General features: G+C 39.4%; 1 pseudogene; it reads left to right on the top strand.

Annotated features, from left to right (window-relative positions):
* The first annotated feature begins 5446 nt into the window (after nt 1-5446).
* LOC132223529 (metaxin-2-like) overlaps nt 5447-27593 on the top strand; it is a 29933-nt pseudogene continuing 7786 nt past the window's right edge.

Genomic DNA, 27593 nt, shown 5'->3' with positions numbered 1-27593 from the left:
AGAGCAGCGGTTCTCAACCTTTGGGGGTTGAACGACCCTTTCACAGGGGTTGCCTAAGACCATTGGAAAACACATATATAATTACATATTGTTTTGTGATTAATCACTATGCTTTAATTATGTTCAATTTATAACAATGAAAATACATCCTAAATATCAGATATTTACATTATGATTCATAACAGTAGCAAAATTACAGTTATGAAGTAGCAACAAAAATAATTTTATGTTTGGGGGTCACCACAACATGAGGAACTGTATTAAAGGGTCACAGCATTAGGAAGGTTGAGAACCACTGCTATAGAGAATCATGTATAAAAATGAGCTGATGCTTCAGGCCAGCAATCAGAAATGACCTGAGTCCTTCAATATCTGTGTGAATGAACTTTTGAGAGGACCCATCTCCATTCAAACTGTGATATTACTGCAGGTCTGATGACACCTTGATTGCAAGCCTGTGAAAACCATGAGTCAGAATTACAAAGTAAACTGCACATTGCATCATAATCCAAAGAAACTTTAAGATAATAAACATTTCCTATTTTAAGTTCTTATTTTAAGATGAAAATTAGAGTTAAGCAAGGCATTAGTAATGCATGTAAACTTGTTATAATTTTCCTCATGTTTATTTTTATTGTTGATTTTGAACTTTTTGGATCAGTAGCTTTATAGTTTACCTCAAATTTGGCAGGTTTTTTTTTCAAATACTTTTTTTTTACTTTAACCTCTTCCTGTTCTTTGAAAACTCCAACCACATACAGATTAAGCCACTTGAAATTTTCCTAAAGTTCATTTTCTGTTCTTTACACTTTTGATTTTTTATTTTATATAATATTTATTGCTATCTATTCAAGATCATGACTCTTTTATAATTAAATTTGTTGTTAATAATTTACAGTATATTTTTCATTGCAGCCATGTTTTTCATCTCTGCAAGTTTGATTTGTTTCTTTTTAAAATCTGTCAGGTCTTTATATAATACAGTTATAACAAATATTTTATTGTTTTAACTTAGTGAGGTATAATTGACAAAATAGAAACATATTTAAAGTGCTTATGATCACTTGATATACATACACATTAATAAAGGATTTCCTCCATTGAATTAATTAACACATCTATCATATCATATATTTACTTTCTGGAAAGAGAAAAAAACCTAAGTTCCGGACAGTAAGATATCAGCTCACATCTCTCAGATTGGCTACTGTTAACAAATCAACCGACAAGTGCTGACGAGGATGTGGAGAAAAGGGAACCCTAGTACACTGCTGGTGGGAATGCAGACTGGTGCAACGATTATAGAAAACAGTATGGAGTTTACTAAAACAATTAAATATGGAACTACCATTTGACCCAGTGACCCCACTTCTGGAAATATATCCTAAGAAACCTGAAACACCAATCAAAAATAATGTATTCACCCCTATGTTCATAGCATCACAATTTAAAATAGCTAAGATCTGGAAACAGACCACGTGTCCATCAGTAGACCAGTGGATAAAAAAGTTGTGGTACATTTACACCATGGAATACTATTCAGCAGTAAAAAAAAAAAAAAAAAAGACTATCTTACCATTTGAGACAGCATGGAGGGACTTGGAGAGTATCATGCTATGTGAAGTAAGTCAGTCAGAGAAAGACAAGTATCACATGATCACACTCATATATGAAATCTAAGTAACACAATAAACTGATGAACAGAGTGGATCCAGAATCATGGAAACATGGAACAGAGTGTGAAATCTCAGAGGGAAGGTGGGGGGAGGGTAGGTGGTTGGGTATAATCAACCAAAGACCTTGTACGCATAATACATGGTCCTTGGACACAGACAATAGGGTGCTGAAGGCCTGGGGCAGGGGTAAGGGTGGGCTGGAGGGGGTCAATGGGAGATAAAAGGTAAAAGGGGACATATGTAATACTTTCAACAATAAAAAATTATTAAAAATAAAATAAGAAATGAAGAAGTAACTATTGATACCACAGAAATAGAAAGGATTATAATAGAATATTATAAACAACTACATGCCAAAAAATTGGACAATCTGAATGAAATGGATAAATTCCTAGAAACATACTATCTCCCAAAACTGAATAAAAAAGAAACAGAAAATCTGAACAGACTGATTACAACTAATCAAATTGAAGCAGTATTCCAAAAATTTTCAACAGACAAAAGTCCTGAACTGGATGGCTTCAGAGGCTCATTGTACCAAACTTTAAAGAAGTAACACCTATACTTCTCATACAATTCCAAAAAATTCACAAGGAGGAATGACAATTAAGCTTATTTTGTGAGGCCAGAATTACCTTAATTCCAAAACCAGATAAAGTCACTACAAAGAAAGGAAAGTATAAGCCAATATCCCTGATGAACATAGATGCAAAAATCTTCAAAAAAATATTAGCAAACCAAATTTAGGAATACATAAAAAATATTATACACAATGAGATGTTTCTGTCTCACATCTTACCCCTCTATCCCTTCTTCTCTCTAAAATCAATAAAATACAAAATAAAAATATTCCTATGATGCCAAGTTGGTATAATATACACAAATCAATAAATGGGATACACTGCATAAATAAAATGAAGGGATGAAGGATATAAATCATATGATCATATCAATAGAAGCAAAAAAAGTGTTTGACAAAATCCAACACCCATTTAGGATAAAAATTCTCAGCAAATTGGGAATAGAGGGAATATATATCAACATAATAAAGGCCATATATTTGAAAGCCACAGCTAACAACGCACTCAATGGGAAAAATTAAAAGTGCTTTTTCTTAAGATCAGGAACAAGACAGGGATGTCTGCTTTCACCAGTGTTATTTAACATTGTACTAGAAGTCCTAGCCACAGTGATCAGACAAGAAGAAACAATCCAAAAAGGAGGAAGTAAAACTGTCATTATTTTCAGATGACACAGTATTGTATATAGAGAACCTTAAAGACTCCATGAAAAAACAAACAAACATGACTAGAATGGATAAATGAATTCAATAAAGTAGCAGAATAAAAATATAAGTATCCAGAAATGGTTGCATTTTTATGCAACGATAATAAACTAACATGAAAAGAAACTAAATAAACAATGCTATTTAAAATTTCATTTAAAATTTACAAATTTAACCAAGGAGCTAAAAGAACTATACTCAGAAAATTATAAGACAATGAAGAAAGAAATTTAGGAAGATATAAATAAATGAAATAATATATTGCATTCATGGATAGGAAGAATTAACATTGTTAAAATGTTGATAATGCATAAAGCAATCTAAAGATTCAATTCAATTCCTATCAAAATACAAATAACCTATTTCACAGAACTAGAAAAAAATCATCCAAAAATTTGTGTGTTACCACAAAAGATCTAGAATAGCCAGAGCCATCTTGGGAAAGAAGAATAAAGTTGGAAAAATCATACTCCCTGATATTAAAGTATAGTTCAAGGCCATAGTTATTAAAACATCATGGTACTGGCATAAAATCAGACATCTAGATTAATGGGATAGAGTTCAGAAATAAACCTGAGGCTCTATGGTCAATTAATATTTGACAAAGGAGAGAAGACCATACAACAGTATAAATACAGTACATTCAATAAATGTTGGGGAAATTGGACAGTTACATGCAAAAAAATGAGACTAGACCACCTTACAACACTATATACAAGAATAAACTTAAAATGGATTAAATACTTAAATATAAGGCTATAAATCATAAAAATCATAGAAGAAAACACAGGCAATAAAATCTCAGACCTTTACCTTTGTAATATATTTCTGATATATCTCCTCAGGCAAGGGAAACAAAGGAAAAAAGAAAAAAGGAATGGCGCTACAACAAACTAAAAATTTTTAGCTCAGCAAAAGAAACCATCAACAAAATGAAAAGACAATCCACTGAATGGGATAATATATTTGCTAATGATACATCTGATAAGTGTTTGATATTTTAAATTTATAAAGAACTTATGCAACTCAATACCAACACACACAAAAAAACACACACAATCTAATTAAACATGTGCAAAGGACCTATGGAAAGAGTTCTCCAAAGATGGCCAATAGACATAGGAAAAGATGTTTAACATCACTAATCATCAGAGAAATACATATTAAAACCACAGTGAAATATCACCTCACATCTGCCAGAATATCTGTCATCAATAAAACAACCAACACCAAGTGCTAGAGATGATGTTGAGAAAAGGGAACACTTGTGCACTGTTGGTAGGAATGCAGATTGGTGCAGCCACAATGAAAAACAGTATGGACATTTCTCAAAAAATTAAAAATGGAACTGTGTTATGACACAGCAATTCCACTTCTAGGTGTATATCCAAAGAAATCCAAAATACTAATTTAAATAAAATTGCACCCCTACATTCATTGCAGCATTGTTTACAATAGCCAAGCTATAGAACCAACCCAAGCAAATATCAATAGATGAGTAGATACAAAAGTGGTGTGGAATATAACTTGGCCATAAAAAGAACAAAATCATAGCATTTCCAACAGCGTGGGTGGACCTAGAAGGAATTATGTTAAGTGAAATAAGTCAGTCTGGGAAAGACAAATGCCATATGATTTCACTTTCATGTGAAGTCTAAAAAACAATATAAGTGAACAAACAAAACAGAAACAGACTTACAGAGTACAGACTGATGGTTGCCAAGGGGGGTTAGGGACCTGAGTGAAACAGGTGAAAGGATTGAGAAGTATAGGTTAGTAGTTACAAAATAGTCAAGGGAATGCAAACTACAGCATAGGAAACATCTATATATATAAGCAGCTGGACAACCGACTGACCATCTGACCATCTGGTAGCTATGGCATGCAGTGACCATCATGGGCAGATGCTCCGACTGGTAGCTATGACACTCACTGACCACCAGGGGGAAGACACTCAATGCAGGAGCTGCAGAGCTGCTGTGACTTGGCAGCTGCAGTTCTCGAGTGACACACCCAGGACCAGAGAGGAGGGAGTCCGATTCTGGGATGCATCACCCGAGAACTGCCTTCTCGCAATCCTGGACTGCAGATGTTGGAGAGTCAGTTTCTGCCCAATCCCCAAAGGCCAGGCCAAGGGACTCCATTGGTGCACAAATCCATGCACCGGGCCTCTAGTTGTTAATAATCCTAATATATGAAGAGCCAGGATCCGTCACAACCTAAATAACCGGATGCACAACCGAACACCAGGTTAGGGAGCTGAGGGAGCGGGAGCTGTGGGCCCCTGGCCACCTGTGGTGTGGTGGCAGGAGGAGAGAGCTGTGGGCCCAAACGACCAAAGGACCACTCAAGCTCTCATGGTGTGGCAGGGTGGGGCCACAGAGGCTGAGGAGCCTCACGGGGTGGGGGCTGTGAGCATGGAGCTTCACAGAGTGACTGAGGTGGAGGAGCATCGCGCTGGCGGTGATTGAGGCTGAGGAGCCTCATGGCGGTGGCAGTTGAGGCCGAGGAGCCTCACAGGGCAGGTGCTGTGAATGTGGAGGTTCACAGGGCAGGGGCCACGGAGGTGGAGGAGCGACGCTGGGCTGTGGACATTGCCCTGATTGCAGCTAGGCCTAGGGACCATAACCACACACGATTTAATTGTGAGCTGGGCCTCTAGTATTGTAATAAATATGTATGGTGAAATTTGGGTACTTGAAATACCAGGGAGCCCTGGCCGGTATTGCTTGGTGGTTAGAACATTGGTCCAAGTACCCAAGGGTTGTGGGTTCGATTCCCAGTCAAGGGCACGTACCTGGCTGTGGTTCACTCCCTACCCCTGGTAGGGGTGCTTGTGAGAGAAACCAATCAGTATGTCTCTTATCTCTCTCTCTCTCTCTCTCTCTCTCTCTCTCTCTCTCTCTCTCTCTCATCTTTCCCCCCTCCTTCCCTTACATTCTGTTTGAAAAGCAATGGAAAAAATATCCTCAGGTGAGGATTAGCAATAAATAAATAAATAAATAAATAAATAAATAAATAAAACAAATACCAGGGGAAACATTTTGTAAAGTACATGATTGTCTAACCACACCTTAACATAATACAAAATCATATTGAATGTAATATGTTATTTAAATGTTTTTAAAAATTAAAAAGAAGTTAAAAAAACTATTAAGTTTGTGATAACATTTTTTGTGCCACATTAGGTAACTAATATAGACTAGAAAGAGTGTATAAAATTGTAAGTACTTCAAGTCATCTTGACTAGAAATCTCAGTTAACAACTTTTAAAAATATTAATAAACTCATAAAAACAGTAGTGTATATTATAAAACAAGATGCAAAATTTAAAATAAATATTTAATTAGAACAATACAATGTTGTTAATGAGTCGGGCAGAGTAAATACATTTATTTAGCATTATTAAATACCTTGCATGAGTTAGTCACTGTGTTGCAGTCTCATTTCAATTAATTCAAGCCCTTTTCTCAATGCTTTCATCACAGTATAATAATGGCATTGAACTTGTAAATTTTTGAGAATGTAACTGTTTCCAAATTTGTTATTCAGATAAGGCTGAATATTTTTCACATAGAACTACTTTATAATACTAAAACTGTCATGTCTTATAAGATTTTATTTTTCTCTGAAGAGAAGTACATTATGTGAGTATAAATACAACACACATAGTAATAAAGGATTTTTATGTACATTTTAAATTAGGATTATTAATGCCATTGAAGTGAAGAGGAATAATCTCATCTCTGGGAAAATTGGTTATATTATATTGACCTTTGAAGTCACTATATATGTCATGACATAATAAATATAAACCTTCCTGAAAAGATATTGAGGTGTTAAGTATGTTTTGTTTCAAATTCCAATGAAATAAGATAGTGACATTCAGCTATAATTGTTTAAAATGAAGAAAAATTTTCTACAATCATTAATTTTTATGTTATGGATGCTGACATAAATTAGTGTTACTAGTCCTGATTAAGTTTTTCAAATCTGCCACCAAATCTCGTCAAGTTTGCCTTCAAAGTAAAACTAATCTGAATTGTTCTCATCAGCTCCATTATGACATATCACCCTCATCCTATCATCATATCTCTCCTGAATTTCTGCAATAGCCTTTTAACTGGGCTCCCTTCATTCACTCATTTCTCAGCAGTTTATTTGATGTATAATTGCTGGGGTCCAACCCCAGCAGGTCCAGGGGTCCCCAAAGGTGTGGATGGAGCCGGCGAAGAAGGAATGACACGGAGAGACAGCGTTCAGTTGATCAGCAGCCTAGCCAGGATCTCTAGCCAGGATCTCCAGCCAAGTTCTGGTCTGGATCTCCAGCGAAGTTCTGGTTAGGATCTCCAGCCAGGTTCTGTGTCCATGTTCTCTTGCTAGGTTCTCCAGCCAGGTTCTTTAGGCATGTTCCCTCACTAGGTTCTCCAGCCAGGTTCAGTCACCAGGTTCTAGTCAGGTTCTCTTGCCATGTTCTATCCAGGTTCTGTAGCCAGGTTCTGTCTCTAGGTTCTTCAGCCAGGTTCTCTCGCTAGGTTCTGTCTCTAGGTTCTGTGGCCAGTTTCTGTCCAGGATCTTTTGCCATGTTCTCTCCAGCGAAGTTCTTCTGTCTCTAGGTTCTGTGTAGGTTCTGTCTTCTAAGTTCTGTCTTGTTACATCTGTATTTATACCAGTTGATTCCAATCCTATCAATCTCTATTCCAAAGGTTAGGGCGTTTCTTATCTCCATTCCAGGGAGTAAAGATTATGTAGCTTAAGCATGATTGTCCGTAGTTAAAGTGATTAATTACCCATCTGGCACTTACTTAAGAGGTTTTATTTCCTCCCTAACTTCAGGGGAAAATCCCTACCTGGGGAAACAACCTTTCTCAAAGACCTCGGTTAAAAAACATAGTGCCAAGAAGGTGAGCAAACATATTAAGAACAGTATGCCATATATGCCAGGTCCCTTGAAACAGCAAGCATGGACCGGCTCCCGGCAGTATAATAACTACAAATTCTCTTAAAACTTCTGTTAGAAAATGTGCCTTCTGCTCAAAATCTTGCAGTACCATTCCATTCACTCAGATTAAGTAAACAATCAATGCCTCAATGAATATGCTATATACTGTGTTTTATTTCACCCTGCAAAATTTAACTATCATTATGACTTTGATCTCCTCTTTCTTTTTATTGGTCTTGTTTTACCTGTTTTTGCTCAAACAATCTAAGCATCCTCCTTCATAACTTTTGCACTTGCTGTTTCCTCTACCAGGAATGTTCTTTTCTATAGATATATTTATGTCTTGACCCCCTGTATCCCTGAAGACTTGGCTCAAATGTCACCTGGCTTTATCATTAAAGTGGTAATCACCCCACTTTTAGTCCAGCACACCATTTATCTTCCCTGCTTTTTTTTCTTCATAGCAATTATCAGTATCTAATTTTTTTTTGCTGGAATGAATAATGTATACTACCATAAAGAAACAATTACTGAAAATGATTTAATTAGTATCCAATGCCAATTTTGCCATAAAAATGCACAGAGAGGCAATTACCAATATGTTATTAAAAGTAAGTATGTATAGGACAAAACAAAATTTTATTCATAATTTCACCATTCTATCTATGGATACCAAGTTATGCTTTCTGATGAAATAGCATATATAATGCAATTGCAAATAGTTAGGCCTCTGGAATTGACAAACCCAATAATAAATTTAACTCCATATTTACCAGTCTTTGAAATATTTAACCTGCCTGAATATCAGTATTATTATCTGTAAAATGGTCATTAAAACAATAGCAACATCATTCAGATACTGTCAGAATTAAATAAGACAATGTAAGTTAAACATAAAGTATAGTGACCATAATATAGCATTTACTCCATAAATGTTAGCTCTTTATAGTAATACTGGAGGCCCGGTGCACAAAAATTTGTGCACTCGGTGGGGAGGAGGATGTCCCTCAGCCAGGCCTGTGCCCTCTCGCAGTCTGGGACCTCTCGGGAGATAATGACCTCCTGGCTTAGGCCTGCTCCCAGGTGGCAGAGGGCAGGCCTAATCCCTGGGTGCAGCCCCTGGTTGGGCTCAGAGCAGGGCCGATTGGGGAGTTGGGGCGCCTTCACCTATCATGCACAGAGCAGGGCAGATTGGGAGGTTGTGATGCCACCCTCAGTCATGCTCAGGGCAGAGCCGATTGGGGGGTTGGGGCACCGCCCCCTGTCACACTCAAGGCAGGGTCGATGGGGAGGTTGGCGCGCCTTCCCCTGTCAGGAACAGAGCAGGGTGGATAGGGAGGTTGTGGCCCCTCCCCCTGTCACTCACAGAGCAGAACCCAATAGGGGGTTGAGGAGCTCCCCCCTGTCACTCACAGAGTAGGGCCGATAGGGGAGTTGGGGAGCCACCACTCTCACAATCAGGGCAGGGCCGATGGGGAGGTTATGGCCCTACCCTGTCACACACAGAGCAGGACCCGTGGGTTGGGGGGTTGGGGCGCCACACCCTGTCACACACAGAGCCGCAGGGCCATCAGGGGTTTGGGGAGCTCCCCCCTATCAGGCACAGAGCAGGGCTGATCAGGGGGTTGGGGCACCTTCCCCTGTCAGGAACAGAGCAGGGTGGATAGGGAGGTTGTGGCCCCTCCCCCTGTCACACACAGAGCCGCAGGGCGATCAGGGGGTTTGGGCGCTGCCCCCTGTCATGCTGATCCCGGTGCCGGGAGGCCTCGCGGCTCCACTGATCCCGGTGCTGGGAGGCATATTACCCTTTGACTATATAGAATAGAGGCCTAGTGCATGGGTGGGGGCTGGCTGGTTTGCCCTGAAAGGTGTCCTGGATCAGCGTGGGGGTCCCCACTGGGGTTCCTGGCCAGCCTGGGTAAGGGGATGATGGCTGTTTGCAGCTGGTCACACACCCTTCAGGTGAGGGTCTCCACTGGGGTGCCTCGCCAGCCTGGATGAGGGGATGATGGCTGTTTTCAGCTGCTCACACATCCTTCAGGGTGGGGGTCCCCACTGGGGTGCCTGGCCAGTCTGGGTGAGGGGCTGAGGGCTGTTTTCAGGCTGGCGGGTGACTGAAGCTCCCAACTGCTCCTTTTTTTCTTTTTTCTTTTTTTTTTCTGGGCCAGCTTTAGCCTGGCTCCATCTCTGAGGCCTCAGCTGCTGAAAGCAGATATCTGGTTTGTTTAGGTTCTATAATCGAAACTCTGTATCAACTCCAGCTCTGAGATCCCAGCTCGCTGAAAGCTGGTTTCTGGGGTTTTGTTTAGCTTCTATATTTGTAACAATGTTTCAAACTGCAGGTTCAGAGGCTGGCAAGGCAGGAGGGGAACGTTGGCTTCCTCCGTCACTGAAGCAAGCAAGCCTCATGTTCGCTTCCAGCTGCCTGGCTGCCAGCGGACAACTTTCCTGGCAGTTAATTTGCATATCACCCTGATTAGCCTATGGGAAGGGTAGTGGAGGTATGGCTAATTACCATGTTTCTCTTTTATTAGATAGGATGAAGTATCACATTTTCAAAAGTCAATGGACACCATTTAGTATATTACTTAATTGTATGGACTCAGACATTGGACATACATGGGTTTGCATCTCAGCTCCCACACTCACCAGCTGCATGACTGTGGGTACATTAGTTGGCTTCTTTTTTTAAAATTAAAGTATGGTTGACATACAATTTAGTTTCAGGTGTATACATGGTGATTTGACATTTATATAACTTAAAATATGCTCACCATGATAAATCTAATAACCATTTGTCTCTGTATGAAATTATTACAATATTACAGAGTATCTTAACTGTGGTATTATGTGTATATTACATCCCCATGACTTATTTGTTTTACCTCTTTTTTTAAAAAAATATATTTTATTGATTTTTTACAGGGAGGAAGGGAGAGAGATAGTTAGAAACATCGATGAGAGAGAAACATTGATCAGCTGCCTCCTGCATGCCCCCCATGGAGGATGTGCCCGCAACCCAGGTACATGCCCTTGACCGGAATCGAACCTGGGACCCTTCAGTCCACAGGCCGATGCTCTATCCACTGAGCCAAACCGGTTTCGGCTTGTTTTACCTCTTAATCCTTTTCACCCATCCACCTCACATTCCACACTGGAAACCATCAGTTTGGCCTCTGTATCAATTAGTCAGTTTAGTCTATTTTTGTTTTGTTCTGTTTGTTTTGCATCTGTAGATTCCACATATGAGTGAAATCATATGGTATTTGTCATTCTGTAACATTTTTTTCTTTTGTTTACATTACCTGAGAAGATATATATATAAAAAAAAATGTTGCTATAAGAAATGTCCAAGATTTTACTGCCTATGTTTTCTTCTAGGATTTTAATGGTTTTAAGTCTAACATTTAAGCCTTTAATCAACTTTGAGTCTATTCTTGTGTATGGTGTAAGAAAAGTGGTTTCATTTTTTTTTGTGTCTGTCCAATATTCCCCAAAACCACTTATTGAATAGAATACCCCATTGTATGTTCTTGCCACCGTTATTGAACATAAAGGTGCCACTTTACATCTAGATTATCTATTCTGTTCTAATTATCTACATGTCTGTTTTTATGCCAGTACCATACTGTATTGATTACTATGGCTTCATAGTAGTATATTTTGATATCAGGTAGCATGATTCCTTCAAATTTGTTCTTTTTTCCCCAAGACTGCTGTAGGTATTTGGGATTTTTTTATGGTTCCATAAAAAAATGTGGGGGTTGCCGTAACCGGTTTGGCTCAGTGGATAGAGCGTCGGCCTGCGGACTGAAAGGTCCCGGGTTCAATTCCGGTCAAGGATATGTACCTTGGTTGCGGGCACATCTCCAGTAGGGAGTGTGCAGGAGGCAGCTGATCAATGTTTCTCTCTCATCGATGTTTCTAACTCTCTATCTCTCTCCCTTCTTCTCTGTAAAAAATCAATAAAATATATTTTAAAAAAATGTCGGGGTAGTTTAATAGGAACTGGGTTGAATCTATAGATTGCTTTGGGTAGTATGGGCATTTTAATGATGTTAATTCTTCTTATCCATTAACACAGTATATGCTTCCACTTATTTGTGTCTTCAGTTTTTTTCTTCAGTTTCTTATAATTTTCTGTGTACAGATCTTTGACCTCCTTGTTTAAATTTATTTCTAGTTATTTTTGAAGCAATTATACATGGGATTGCATTATTAACTTCCCTTTCTGATAGTTCGTTTTTGGTGTATAGAAATACAGCTGATTTTTTGACAATTACCTAAAAAAAAATGAAACTGCATTTTGACCCAGCAGTTCCATATCTGAGAATTTATCTGAAGAAATCCGAAACACTAACTTAAAAGAATATATGCATCCCTGTTCACTGCAACATTATTTACAATAGCCAAGATTTGGAAGTAGCCCAAGTTCCCTCTGTTGATGAGTGGATAAAAAAGCTGTGGTACATTACACAATGGAACACTACTCAGCCATAAAAAAATAAGGGAATTTTAGCTTTTGTAACAGCATAGATGGACATGGGGAGTACTATGCTAAGTGAAATAAGTCATTCAGAGGAAGATTAATAACACATAATTTCACCTATATGTGGAACATAATGAACAAAATTATCTAAGAAGCAAATTAGAAACAAACTTATAGCTGTCAGAGGAGAAGGGGTAAGGTTGCTGGGTGAAAGAGGGGAAGAGATTAAGCAAAAATAAATAAATAAATAAATAAATAAATAAATAAATAAATAAATAAATAAATAAATAAAATCCACAAAAAACCTCATAGACAGATAGTGTTATGGTCATTATCAGAGGAAAATGGGAGTCGGGGGAGGCAGGAGAGGGTACTGGGGGGATAAATGCTGATAGAAAGATACATGACTTTGGGTGGTAAACACACACTACAATATACAGATGACATATTATAGAATTGTACACCTGAAATCTATATAATTTTATTAACAAATGTAACACCAATGAATTCAATAAAAAGCAAATTATGGGTTTTTTCCTTTTAATCTTTAGTAGCTTAATTTTAAAGGTATAGATACTGATAAGTTCAGAAGAGGAGGTGGTGGGTTGATTCAGAGGAAGAGGAAGTTCCAACGGCAGAACATGAGACAAAGGAGTTGAGGGAGAGGAACATGATAGAGCAGGGGCAGAGGGACATGAGACTTTGGGAATTATTTTGTCCTTCAATTGTTTGTTTGCCTCAGTAAATCTTAAAATTTTATTTTGCAAAGAAGTAATTTTTGACTCCTTTGTATGTTTGGAAGTCTCAAAATACCTATCAAAATAGGCATTATATGCAGTTTTAGCAATTTTAGAGATATGGTTGTTTAGTTTTAAGAAAAGGAAGTTTGGAGATTTTAAGTTTCCCATAATAACCATTGGTATTCTAAATTCCTTTTAGTTTAATCAGTCTATTTAGTTAGAGATGTGCATGAGAGGGGACCATGGTTTTTTGTTTTGTTTTGTTTTTTATACATATTTTTTAATATATTTTTATTGATTTCAGAGAGAAAGGGAGAGGAAGATGTAGAAACATCAATGATGAGAATCATTGACCGGCTACCTCCTGCATTTCCCCCACTGGGAATTAAGCCTACAACCCGGGCAAGTGCCCTTGACCAGAATCGAACCTGACACCCTTCAGTCCCCAAGTGGATGCTCTATCCACTGAGCAAAACCAACTAGGGCTTATGACTTTATCAGGCTTCTATCTATCTATCTATCTATCTATCTATCTATCTATCTATCTACCATCTATCTATTTATATTATTGACTGTTTTACAGATGCCCCCTCTTCCCCCACACCTTTGCCTCCCTCCACCCAGCCCCCATACCTCCTAGGCCTTCACCACATTATTGTCTGTATCCATGGGAGATAAATATATATATATATATATATATATATATATATATATATATATATATATATATATATATATACATACACTTTGGTTGATTGGTATTCTAAATTCCTTTTTGTTAAATCAGTCCATTTAGTTAGAGATGTGCATGAAGCAGGGATCATGGTTTTTAAACATGATATTGCCAGCGGTCACTGTGGGTGGAGTGCTCTGAAAATATTTCGATAACTTAGATCCCATTTTTCAGTTTTGTTTTGTTTTCCCCCTAGAGGAATGTCTCAAATAGCCTGAAGACAAAATTCCAGGCAGTTTTAGCAGTGGAACTGTCTGATCCCAGAAGATTCAGGCTGAAGGCTGAACAGCACAGTTCCAAGGAACAGTCTGATCCTGAGTTAGTCAGGTCGAAGGCTGAGTATCAGAGTTCCAGAGGAACAGCCAGATCTCAAAGGAGACAGGTCATATGCCAAATGAGTAGTACACACAGACAAACAAGGCCCTTACCAGAAAATGATGAAGCCTTTTTATATATCCTGAATAGAATCTCAAGAACTTAAAAATGCAGAAAGAGTGGAAGCTCAGATTCAGGAGGAAACTTAACTCTCAAAATCCAGGATTGGTGAAAAGCAGTGAGCTTAACAGGCTCTGTGGGTGCCTCACCAGTTTGTTCACCAGCCTCAGAGTTATGGGGAAGGGGGGTGTTTGTTTGTTTTTGTTTTTTTTGATAACTGTATGCATGAGCCACCACATATGTTGACCTTAAACAAAAAAAAGCCAGCCCTAACTGATTTGGCTCCGTGGATAGAGCGCCGGCCTGCTGAATGAAAGGTCCCAGGTTCGATTCCAGTCAAGGGCATGTACCTTGGTTGCAGGGACATCCCATGTAGGGGGTGTCCAAGAGGCAGCTGATCAATGTTTCTCTCTCATCGATGTTTCTAGCTCTCTGTGAAAAATCAATAAAATATATATTTTTAAAAAAAGTCAGCCAGATATTTCTCTAGCAAAATGGGTTTATAGGGAAACAACAAAGTATTGCAATCCAGAACATACAACCATGGCTGGCCATGTGCAAGTCCACTAAAACAAGGAGAGACATCTTTTTTATAGAGGAAAAGAGGAAATTGGGAGGGCTATTACAAAGGAAGAGTTCTCTGTTGTACTTTGTCATTAACATAGGGCTTGAGAGCACCCCCTTCTCACCTCCCTACTTCATTTTAAATGAGGTTTCTGTTTGCTAATATTTTAAAATTATTTTTGTTGTTGTAAGTATTACAGATGTCCCCCTTTCCCCACCCATTGACCCCTCCTCCCTGCCCCTGCCCCCTTCCCAGGCCTTCACCCCCTATTGTCTGTGTCCATCAGTATTCATATATGCATATAAGTTCTTTGGTTAATCTCTTTCTACTTCTACCTCTCCCCTCTGAGATTCCTCAGTCTATTGCATGCTTTCAGGTCTCTGATCTATCAGTTTATTTTGTTCATTAGATTCCACATATAAGTGAGATCATGTGTTATTTATTTATCTCTGACTAGCTTATTTCACTTAGCATAGTGCTCTCCAGGTCCCTCCATGCTGTCGCTAAGGGTAAGAGATTCTTTTTTTTTTTTTTTTTTTTTTTTATAGCCACATACTATGCCATTGTGTAAATGTACCACAGCTTTCTATCCACTCATCTACTGATGGGCACTTGGGCTGTTTCCAGATCTTACGTATTGAAAATAACATTGCTATGAACATAGGGATGCATATGTTCTTTCTAATTGGTATTTCAGGCTTCTTAGGATATATTCCTAGGAGTGGGATCACTGGGTCAATTGGCAGTTACATTTTTAATATTTTGAGGAAACTCCATACTGTTTTCCATACTTATTGTACCAGTCTGCATTCCCACCAACAGTGTATGAGGGTTTCTTTTTCTTCACATCTTTCCAGCATTTGTTTGTTGATTGTTGCTGTTGATAGACATTCTGGCAGGTGTGAAGTATAAGGTGTGAGGTGGCACCTCATTGTCATTTTAATGTGCATCTCTCTGATGATTAGTGGTTAGAGCATTTTTTCATATTAATCAATTTACATACAATATGATAATCTTTTCTGTGTGGTGACTGGTAGTTTGTTATGAAGCACTCTTATGTCGATAAAGCCTTTTATTTATATAGTATGTAAAATCAGCATCTACAGAGCTGTCTCGCATCTATGGGGCTATCTAGAAAAATTTACTTCCATACATTATTAAAACAGGAAAGAGGGCATATACAGAACACTTTCCCTAACCATGACCTTTACCAGGAATGTTTCTACTTCCAGTTTTTTTTCTGGAGTTTTTTTTTTTTTTTAATATATTTTATTGATTTTTTACAGAGAGGAAGGGAGAGAGATAGAGAGTTAGAAACATCGATGAGAGAGACATCGATCAGCCACCTCCTGCACATCTCCCACTGGGGATGTGCCAGCAACCCAGGTACATGCCCTTGACCAGAATCGAACCTGGGACCTTTCAGTCCGCAGGCTGACACTCTGTCCACTGAGCCAAACCGGTTTCGGCTTTTCCTGGAGTTTTAATCAATGAATTTGTTCTTTTGTGTCAAAGATCACCTGTTGCTTGTGGGCATCTTTTTAACTGCAAATATCTGTGGGAAGGAAAAAGTAGTGAGTTAGACATCTTTTTCTTTGCATGAATTGATAGGATTTTTCTAAGTAGTGGTCATCTAGGGTTCACCTGGCCTTGGGGAAAGCAGAAAGAAGAAGGAAAATACTCATGTAAAAAATAGCTTCTCATTGAATGCATCAGTAGTTTTACACTTTAAGTGTAAGACATTTGTTCTTCACTATCAAATTTCTGTATTTGACCATAGCACCTACTTCAAAACTAATTCTATTTTAAAATCACCATAAAGTTGTTTGAGCATATCCTTTCTTTCTATCCTCACTCCTAAAACTTGTCTACTCAATGAATATTCATCTAATAAGATGCGACTATAGTTGAATTCCTGCGTACTTTCAGAAAAATACAACAGATTTTCTGACTACTATCTTTTTAAACCAGGGATCAAACACACAGTGCCCCCACAAATATATGTACACAGACCTTACCTTATAGCTCAAGAGCCCATATTAATAATTCATTTTTTTAGCAAGTGAATCCTTGTCACCTATGATCAGTAAAGTATTATTAAAAAGCATCAAGCAGCACATATCTATGGATTCATTTATTTTGTTATCACCAGGAAGAAAGCAGGTAAGCTGATTAACTGCTGGCTACTATATGGCCAATAATAAAAAGATTATCATTACTTTTTTGGTTCACAGGAAATTAGAAGTATGCAGGCACAATTTAAAGGCAGCCTAAAGCTATATAAAAACAAACAAATAAATAAACAAAAACTGATAATGTTATAACTCATTCCCCTCCGCCCCCCGCATTTAAAAATATCAGAACAATGCAGAAATGCAAGCTAGATTTTTTTTTATTGCTTAAAGTATTACAAAGGGTATTACATATGTGTCCATTTTTCCCCCCGCCCTAGACAGTCCCCTAGCCTCCCCTATCCCCCAGTGTCTTATGTCCATTGGGTATGCTTATATGCATGCATACAAGTCCTTTAGTTGATTTCTTACCCCCCTACCTCCTGCCCCCCAACCCACCCCAGCCTTCCCACTGCAGTTTGACAATCTGTTTGAAGCAGCTCTGCCTCTGTATCTATTATTGTTCAAAAGTTTATAATGGTCTCTATTATCCATGAATGAGTGAGATCATGTGGTATTTTTCCTTGATTGACTGGCTTATTTCACTTAGCATAATGCTCTCCAGTTCCATCCATGACGTTGCAAATGGTAAGAGTTCCTTCCTTTTTAGAGCAGCATAGTATTCCATTGTGTAGATGTACCACAATTTTCTAATCCATTAGTGGTGATGGGCACTTAGGCTTTTTCCAGATCTTAGCTATGGTGAATTGTGCTGCTATGAACATAGGGGTGCATATATCCTTTCTGACTGGTGTTTCTGGTTTCTTGGGATATATTCCTAGAAGTGGGATCACAGTATCAAATGGGAGCTCCATTTTCAATTTTTTAAGGAAACTCCATACTGTCTACCATAGTGGCTACACCAGTCTGCATTCCCACCAGCAGTGCACAAGTGTTCCTTTTTCTCCACATCCTCTCCAGCACTTGCCGTTTGTTGATTTGTTGATGATAGCCAGTCTGACAGGTGTGAGATGGTATCTCATTGTTGTTTTGATTTGCATCTCTCAGATGATTAGTGACTTTGAGCATGTTTTCATATGTCTCTTGGCTTTCTGAATGTCCTCTTTTGAAAGGTGTCTATTTAGGTCCTTTGCCCATTTTTTGATTGGATTGTTTATCTTCCTTTTGTTAAGTTGTATGAGTTCCCTATAAATTTTAGAGTTTAGGCCCTTATCAGATATGACATTGGCAAATATGTTTTCCCACTCAGTGGGTTTTCTTATTGTTTTGTTGATGGTTTCTTTTGCTGTGCAGAAGCTTTTTATTTTGATGTAGTCCCATTTGTTCATTTTTTTCTTTAGTTTCAAGTGCACTAGGAGCTGTATCAGTGAAGAAATTGCTGCGGCATATGTCTGAGATTTTGTTGCCTTTGGATTCTTCTAGAATTTTTATGGTTTCCTGTCATACATTTAAGTCCTTTATCCATTTTGTGTTTATTTTTGTGTATGGTGTAAGTTGGTGGTCTAGTCATTTTCTTGCATATATCTGTCCAATTTTCCCAACACCATTTATTGAAGAGACTATCTTGACTCCATTGTATGTTCTTGCCTCCTTTGTCAAATATTAATTGAGTGTATTGGTTCGGGCAGATTTCTGGGCTCTCTATTCTATTCCATTGATCTATATGCCTATTTTTGTGCCAGTACAAGGCAGTTTTGAGAACAGTGGCTTTGTAATACAACTTGATATCTGGTATTGAGATCCAACCTACTTTGTTCTTTTTCAGGATTGCTGCAGCTACTCAGGGTCGTTTTTTATTCCAGATTAATTTTTGGAGAGTTCGTTCTGGATCTATGAAGTATGCCTTTGGTATTTTAATGGGAAGTGCATTGAATTTATAGATTGCTTTGGGTAGTATAGACATTTTGATGATGTTGATTCTACCAATCCATGAACACGGTATGTTCTTCCACCTGTTTATGTCTTCCTCTATATCTTTTTTCAACGTCCTGTAGTTTTCTGCATACAGTTCTTTTACCACTTTAGTTAAGTTTACTCCTAGGTAGCTTAATTTTTTTGGTGCGATGGTAAATGGGATTGTTTTTATAATCTCTCTTTCTGAAAGTTCACTATTGGTGTATAGAAATGCCTCAGTTTTCTTGGGGTTAATTTTGTATCCTGCTACATTGCCAAATTCATGTATTAAGTCTAGTAGCTTTTTGATGGAGTCTCCAGGGTTTTGTATGTATAATATGTCGTCTGCAAATAAGGTCAGTTTTACTTCCTCTTTTCCAATTTGGATGCCTTTTATTTCTTCTTCTTGCCGAATTGCAATGGCTAACACTTCCAGTACTATGTTGAACAGGAGTGGTGAGAAGGGGCATCCCTGTCTTGTTCCTGTTCTTAGGGCAAATGATGTTAGTTTTTGTCCATTGAGTATGATGTTGGCTGAGGGCCTGTCATATACGGCTTTTATTACGTTGAGGTATGATCCTTCTACTCCCTCCTTACTGAGAATTTTTATCAAAAAGGGTGTTGAATTTTGTCAAATGCTTTTTCTGCATCAATTGATATGACCATGTGGTTTTTTTCTTTCAATTTGTTTATGTGATGTATCATGTTTATTGATTTGTGGATATTGTACCATCCTTGCATCCCTGGGATAAATCCTACTTGGTCATGGTGTATGATCTTTCTGATGTACTGCTGGATCCGATATGCTAAGATTTTGTTTAGGATTTTGGCATCTATGTTCATGAGGGATATTGGCCTGTAATTCTCTTTCATTGTGTTGTCTTTACCTGGTTTTGGTATTAGGGTGATGCTGGCTTCATAGAATGAGCTTGGAAGTGTTCTTTCCTCATGGATTTTTTGTAGTAGTCTGAGGAGGACAGGTTTTAGTTCTTCCTTGAATGTTTGGTAAAACTCCCCTGTGAAGCCGTCTGGTCCTGGGCTTTTGTTTGATGGAAGCTTTTTGATGAGTGCTTCAATGTCTTCCATAGTTATTGGCCTATTGAGATTTTTAGATTCTTCATGATTGAGTTTTGCAATGTTGTATTTTTCTTTGAATATGTCCATTTCTTCCCTGTTGTCTAGTTTGTTGGAGTAGAGCTGTCCATAGTATTTTTTAACAATCATTTGTATTTCTGTGGGATCTGTTGTTATTTCGCCTCTATCATTTCTGATTTTGTTGATTTGGGTCCTTTCTCTTTGCTTCTTCGTGAGCCTGGCTAGAGGTTTTTCAATCTTGTTTATCCTTTCAAAGAACCAGCTCTTTCTTTCATTGATTTTCTGTATTGTTTTTTTGGTCTCTAAGTCATTTATTTCTGCTCTAATCTTTATTATCTCCTTCCTTCTGCTCATTCTGGGATTTTCTTGTTGCTCTCCTTCTAATTCTTTGAGCTGCACATTTCGATGATTTACTACCATTTTTTCTTGTTTGTTGAGATAGGCCTGTAGAGCTATAAACTTCCCTCTCAGGACTGCTTTCATTGCGTCCCATAGCTTTTGGATTGTTGTTTTTTCATTGTCATTAGTTTCCAGGATATTTTTAATTTCTTCTTTGATCGCATTGGTAACCCAATGTATATTTAATAGAGTGCTATTCAGCTTCCAAGTGTTTGAGTATTTTGAGTTGTTTATATTGTAGTTTATTTCTAATATTAAGGTCTTGTGGTCTGAGAAGATGCTTGGTATGATTGCAATCTTCTTGAATTTGGGGAGACTTTGTGACCCAATATGTGGTCTATTTTTGAAGATGTCCCATGAGCACTTGAGAAGAACGTATATTTTGTGTCTTTGGAGTGAAGTGTTCTGAAGATGTCAATTAAGTCCATCTGATCTAGTGAGTAATTTAGGATTGCTGTTTCTTTGCTGAGTTTTTGTCTAGCGGATTTATCCAGTGATGTCAGTGGTGTATTAAAGTCCCCTACTATGATTGTATTGTTGTCGATCTCTCCTTTGATATCTTCCAGGAGTTTTTTCATGAATTTGGGTGCTCCTGCATTGGGTGCATATATGTTTACCAGGGTTATATCTTCTTGTTGTATTGATCCCTTTAGTATTATGAAGTGGCATTTCTTATCTCTTGTTATGGCCTTCACTTTGAGGTCTATTTTGTCTGATATAAGTATTGCTACCCCAGCTTTTTTTTTCATTTCCATTTGCCTGAAAGATATTTTTCCATCCTTTCACTTTCAGTCTGTGTGAGTCCCTTCTAATGAGGTGGGTCTCTTGTAGACAGCAAATATATGGGTCATGTTTTCTTATCCATTCAGCCACTCAATGTCTTTTGATTGGACCATTTAGTCCATTTACGTTTAAAGTTATTATTGAAAGGTACTTGTTTGTAGCCATTTCTATTTTTTTTTGTGTGTGTGTGTGGCTGTTTTCTTTCTGGGCTTTTTAGTTCTTCTTTTTACACCAGTCCCTTTAGCATTTCTTGCTTTGCTGGCTTGGTGGTGATAAACTCCCTTAGCCTTTTTTTTGTCTGTAAAGCTTCTTATTTCCCCTTCAAGTTTGAATGATAGCCTTGCTGGATACAGTATTCTTGGATTCAGTCCTTTGCTTTGCATCACTTTGTAAATTTCTGTCCATTCTTTTCTGGCCTGATATGTTTCTGTTGAGAAATCATTTGATAATATGATGGGAGATCCTTTGTAGGTAACTCTCTGTTTCTCTCTTTCAGCCTTTAAGATTCTGTCTTTGTCTTGTACATTTGCCATCATTATTATGACGTGTCTTGGTGTGGGTCTTTTGGGGTTCATCTTGCCTGGGACTCTCTGTACTTGTGTAACTTTTTTCTTCCCCATATCTGGGAAGTTTTCTGACATTAATTCTTCAAATAGATTTTCTAATCCTTGCTGCTCTTCTTGTCCTTCTTGCAGCCCTATTATGCATATGTTACTTCGTTTCATGTTGTCCTGAAGCTCCCTTAGGCTCTCCTCCTTCTTTTTAATTTTTTTCTCCAGTTGCTGTTCAGATTGAGCTTGTTTCTCTGCCTTATCTTCTAATTCACTAATTCGGTCCTCTGCTTCTTCTAGTCTGCTGTTGAAACTTTCCATGGTGTCTTTGATTGTAGCTATATCACTTTTCATTTCTTCCTGATTCTTGCCTAGGTTGTTGATTTTCTCATACATCCGGTGAACGAATTGTACAACCATTATTCTGAATTCTTTTTCTGTCATGTTGCATGCTTCAACTTCATTAATGTCCTTTCTTGGTGACTCCTCATTGTCTTTCCTCTGGGTATTGTTTCATCTCTTCATTCTGATTGTCTCCTGATGGTTCAAATGTCGAGTTGCGTGGGCCTGAGCCGTGTGCAGTGGGAGCCTCCCACCACCCTAGTGTCACTGAAGAGCTCTGACACTAAGATGTGTGGTTGTTGTTGGTTGGTGGGAACCAGGCTCGCTCAGAGTCAGTGTTGTCAGCGCTCAATGTGGCCTCATACGCACCCTTAGAATCAGGGACCCTGCCTGCACCATGCTGAAACAGAGACCCCCTGAAGCGTGTTGAAAACCAGAGCCCCCTAGCGTGCACCAGGAGTCAGAGTTCCCCAGAATCCAGTGTCAGAGTCTCTGTTGCTTTGCGTGACCTTGCCTTGAGAATCAGGGTCCCTGTGTGCCCTTGCACCAGGAATTGGAGTCACTGGGTCTTAGTATGAATGCACAGGAAATCAGGATCTCAGGCACAGGTGAAAAGAAACACAGTCAAGTCACTGGTGCTTGGTGCTGCCTCCTGCCCAGAGAACTGGGGTCCCTGGGCCTGTGATATGTTGGATAAATTCCTGGTGTTGGCGCGATTGCTCCCAGCCCAGGGCTCAGAAGCTGGCAGTGCACCTAGGCTCAGTTCCTGGGGTTCGCGCATTTGCTCCCAGACCAGGGTTCAGAAGCTGGTTGTGTGTGCAGGATCAGTTCCAAGGTGCTGTGCACTTCCAGGCTAAAGTTCCTGGAGCGCTGAGGCCCTGGCAAGGGGTTGGTCTTTCAGTTAGTTACTCTGGCGCTGCCCACAAGCCTGTGGGAAGGGGGGATGGGCTCTGTTACTCAGGGATCTGCAGTGGAGATTTCTGAACTTTTGGTGTCCGCAGGTCTGTAGCTGTGGTCACAGTTCTCTGTCCCCAGTGGCTGCAGGGTCCTGGTTTTCATCTGAGATCAGACTGGGTGTTGCTGAGGCCAGGATCCTAGTCTCAAGCAGCTCTGTTTCCCAAGATGGTGTGGTCGCCTTGCCTGTGCTGGCCTCCCAGGAGTGTCCGTGCAGGGAGCGGGACTCCACTGCCTAAGACTGCCTGGTTCAGCAGCCCCTTAGAAGACCTGCAGAATCTAACTGTCCCTAGCTCATACACACACCCCACAAGCGTCCACACACTCCTCTATCACTTCCTTGTGCTCTCACACTCTCCCTCCCTACCTTCCTGCTGGTCGCCATTTTGGAAGTCCTACCCCAAGATTTTATTTTTTTTTATTTTTTTTTAATTAAATCTTTATTGTTCAGATTATTACATTTGTTCCTTTTTTCCCCCCCATAACTCCCCTCCTCCCAGTTCCCGCCCCACCCTCCGCCCTCACTCCCCACCCACTGTCCTCATCCATAGCTGCACGATTTTTGTCCAGTCTCTTCCCACATCTCCCACACCCGTTTCCCCCCCAAGAATAGTCAGTCCATTCCCTTTCTATGTCCCTGATTCTATTATAATCACCAGTTCATTCTGTTCATCAGATTATTTATTCACTTGATTCTTAGATTCACTTGTTGATAGATGCATATTTGTTGTTCATAATGTGTATCTTTACCTTTTTCTTCCTCTTCCTCTTCTTAAAGGATACCTTTCAGCATTTCATATCATCCTGGTTTGGTGGTGATGAACTCCTTTAGCTTTTCCTTATCTGTGAAGCTCTTTATCTGACCTTCAATTCTGAATGATAGCTTTGCTGGATAAAGTAATCTTGGTTGTAGGTTCTTGGTATTCATCACTTTGAATATTTCTTGCCACTCCCTTCTGGCCTGCAAAGTTTCTGTTGAGAAATCAGCTGACAGTCGTATGGGTATTCCCTTGTAAGTAACTGAGTTTCTTTCTCTTGCTGTTTTTAAGATTCTCTCTTTATCTTTTGCTCTTGGCATTTTAATGATGATGTGTCTTGGTGTGGTCCTCTTTGGATTCCTTTTGTTTGGGGTTCTCCGCGCTTCTTGGACCTGTAAGTCCATTTCTTTCACCAGGTGGGGGAAGTTTTCTGTCATTATTTCTTCAAATAGGTTTTCAATATCTTGGTCTCTCTCATCTTCTGGCACCCCTATAATTCTGATGTTGGTACGCTTGAAGCTGTCCCAGAGGCTCCTTACACTATCCTCGCATTTTTGGATTCTTTTTTCATTTTGCTTTTCTGGTTGGATGTTTTTTGCTTCCTCGCATTTCAAATCATTGACTTGATTCTTGCGCTCCTCTGGTCTGCTGTCGGGCGTCTGTATAATGTTCGTTATTTCAGTCAGTGTATGCTTAATTTCTAGTTGGTTCCCCAATATAAGATCGAGGGTCTTATTAGTTTTTGTGTAGATCTCATTAAGTTTATCGGCAGCTTCTAAACAGTTCTTGAGAGACCTTAAAAGTGTGGTTCTGAACTCTATTTCTTCCATTGACAATTTTGTCCTGTTTCTTTGTCTCCGCATTTTGTTATGCTTCCTTGGTGCACCCCCTAGTGGTCTTTGTTGGCAGTCTTATAGATAAATCTTGATTGTTGTAGCTAATTCCAGGGAGGGTTTGACCTCCAGGCCAAGTGGCTATGAGAATCAGCTGTGTCAGTAGTGAGAGAACTTCTGTCCTCTAGGGAGGTGCTAATCTAGCCTTTGCCTGAGGCTATCCGGCAAATGCCTCTGCGCAGGGCTTGGGCGGGGCAGGTCGAACAGGATCAACAGGGTGGGCCGGAGAGAGCAGTTATGGCGGCTCTCAGTCCTGTCCCCAGGGGCTCTGCCTCTCTGAGTCCCAGCACCCGCTGCAAAGCTCGGAGAGAAAGCTACACTCGCTCTGACCGAAGCCAGACAGACCCGCTTCTGCCGTTTGAGTCTGGGTCCCTAAAGACTCGCCTGGATCTGGTGCTCAGAGTCTGTGACTCCCTCCCGATTGAAAACGCCAACCGCGCCCTCGGCCGCCAGCCCGCTCCGCGCACTCCGCACCTCAGAATTTGACTTCAGCACTGCGCCTCCTCTGAGTGTCCGTGTGCGTTTCTCTTTCCTCCTAGTTGTAGGACTTCCACTCAGCCAGCGTTCCTGTGGTTCTGGGTGATGTCCCTTCCGTTTTTTGGTTACACTTTTGAAGTAGTTGTTCAAAGCAGCAAACTCCGGCGTTAACCTATGCCGCCATCTTGGTTCTCTCCCTACCCCAAGATTTTAAATGTAACACTTTTCTTATAGAAAGCATTAACACCTTCAAGAAATATAAGATTTAGCCCTGGCCAGTGTACCTCAGTTGGTTGGGCATCGTCCCATGCACCAAAAGGTTGCTTGTTCAATTCCCAGTCAGGGCATTGTCCCACTTCACTCTCACATGGTATTTCTCTCTCTCTTTCCCTCTCCCTTCCTCTCTCCTAAAAATAAATAACAAAAATCTTTTAAAAATAAGAAGTACAAGGTTTATTCGTAACAATGGTGAAACCCCAGCAGAGAAAGTAGGTCATAGGTCTTGATAATTCCATAAACAAATGTTACTTACAGAGGCATTTAGGATGCAGTCAACAATTACAGAGAGATTTGTTTTCTGTTTTGTACACAAATTGATCAAATGGCTCTAAATGACTAGGACCACAGATAGGTGTTTATTATAGTTTTTAATGGAGTTTTTTTAATTTAAACTAAGGACTCCTGATGACTCAATAACTTAATCACATATATTAGGTCGATAGTAGTTGTATTATATTTGAATGTAAGTATTCTGATACCAATTTCAATGTGTGGGTTTTCCAACACCTCCAAGCAACTCTTAGAAACCAGCTGGATATCTTACAATTCAATTCAAATTTGAGATGCCACAGGTTAAGGGCTCAGTCAGTCCTACAATCTTCAAAAAAATGAAGACAGTTCCCAGTTCAGATGCCAATCACCAGTTCAGGTTGTCACCTGTGCTTCTGATTGACTGGCTATAAATTAGAGTTTCCTATGACCCCCTCTTTAATTTTGATTAATTTGCTATAGCATCACACAAAACTTAAAGAAACATTTTACTTGATTACCAATTTATTATAAAATGATATAATTCAGGAACAACCAGATGAAAGAAATGCGTAGGATAAGGCATGGGGGAAGGGTTCAGAGCTTCCACACCCTCTGAGTGTGGCTCTATCCCACATCTCCACTTGCTCACCAATAAGTGATGAAGTGGAGACTTCATTACACAGGCATGATTGATAAAATCATTGGCTGTTGGTGATCAATTCACCCTCTAGCTTCTATCACTCCCCAGAAATCATAAAGGTGAGACTGAAAATTTCTACCTTCTAATCACATGATTTGTGCTTCAGGCACCAGCCACTCCTTCCTTAGTTGCCTCAAAGTCACCTCATAACATAACAAAACACATTTCTTGTTTGCTTTTATCTCTTAAGAAAGTCCAAGTTTTAGGAGCTTTGTGCCAGAAACAGGGTGAAGACCTAATACTAGTATATACTAGTATTTCTTCTTATAAAACACAATACCACATGAAGCATAAACACAGGCTTCCTTTCTGGCCCTGCTAAATCTTACCATGTAGGTAAATATCCCATTTCCAAGAACTAAATCTAACTTTGGTAACATTATATTAGTATAAGCTGTTAAGAAACATATTCTTGAAAGATGGCACCATTGTAAGGATAATTCTCATTAATCATTATTAGCCCATAGTCACATGCATAAATATTGTTTTTGAGATCACGGTTTTTCCAGTTAATTCTTTTTATTGAAATTCTAATTTATTGATTTATATTATTGATTTTTAATCTTCACACAAGGATGTTTTTTTATTGACCTTTTAGAAAGAGAGGAAGGGAGAGGAAGAATGAGAGAAACATCAACCAGTTGTCTTCTGGATGCACCCCGACTAGGGATCAAACCTGCAACCTGGGTATGTGCCCTGACTGGAAATCAAACCCGCCACTTTTTGGTGTATGGGACAATGCTCTAACCAACTGTGCCACACTGGCCAGTGTGAGTTACTCTTAATAAAGAAATAAGGTTTACTTTGACTTTAAATGTTGGGCATAATGAATGAGTATACCTAATATACATTTAGGTATTGCTGTGCATTTAGAAGATGTTTTAAACTAGCATATACAAACATCTAAGAGACGGAAGATGGAGGCGATATGGGCAGACGCGTCCCAGGTCGTGTCCCGGAGCAAATGGAGTGAGCAGCTGAAACTATTAACACCCACCCCGAATTGGTGAAATTGCTCAGCTGGTGAGACGGTTTGCAGCCGGGAAGAGCAGAACTCCCCTGGAAAGATCCAAGCAACAGCAACCTCCTGAGCACCACACCCTTTGCTGAGGAACAGCAGTTGTACGTGAAACCTCGCCCCACCAGTCAGAAGAGCCACCACAGCTGTGAACAGCACCCACCAGAGGAGCTGCTGCCAACTGAAGAGCAGCTGCTACCGC

This window comes from Myotis daubentonii, chromosome X (genome assembly GCF_963259705.1).
Source record: "Myotis daubentonii chromosome X, mMyoDau2.1, whole genome shotgun sequence".
NCBI classification, from domain to species: domain Eukaryota; kingdom Metazoa; phylum Chordata; class Mammalia; order Chiroptera; family Vespertilionidae; genus Myotis; species Myotis daubentonii.
The sequence above is the reverse complement of the archived record's forward strand: the minus strand, read 5'-3'. Positions and strand labels throughout refer to the sequence as shown.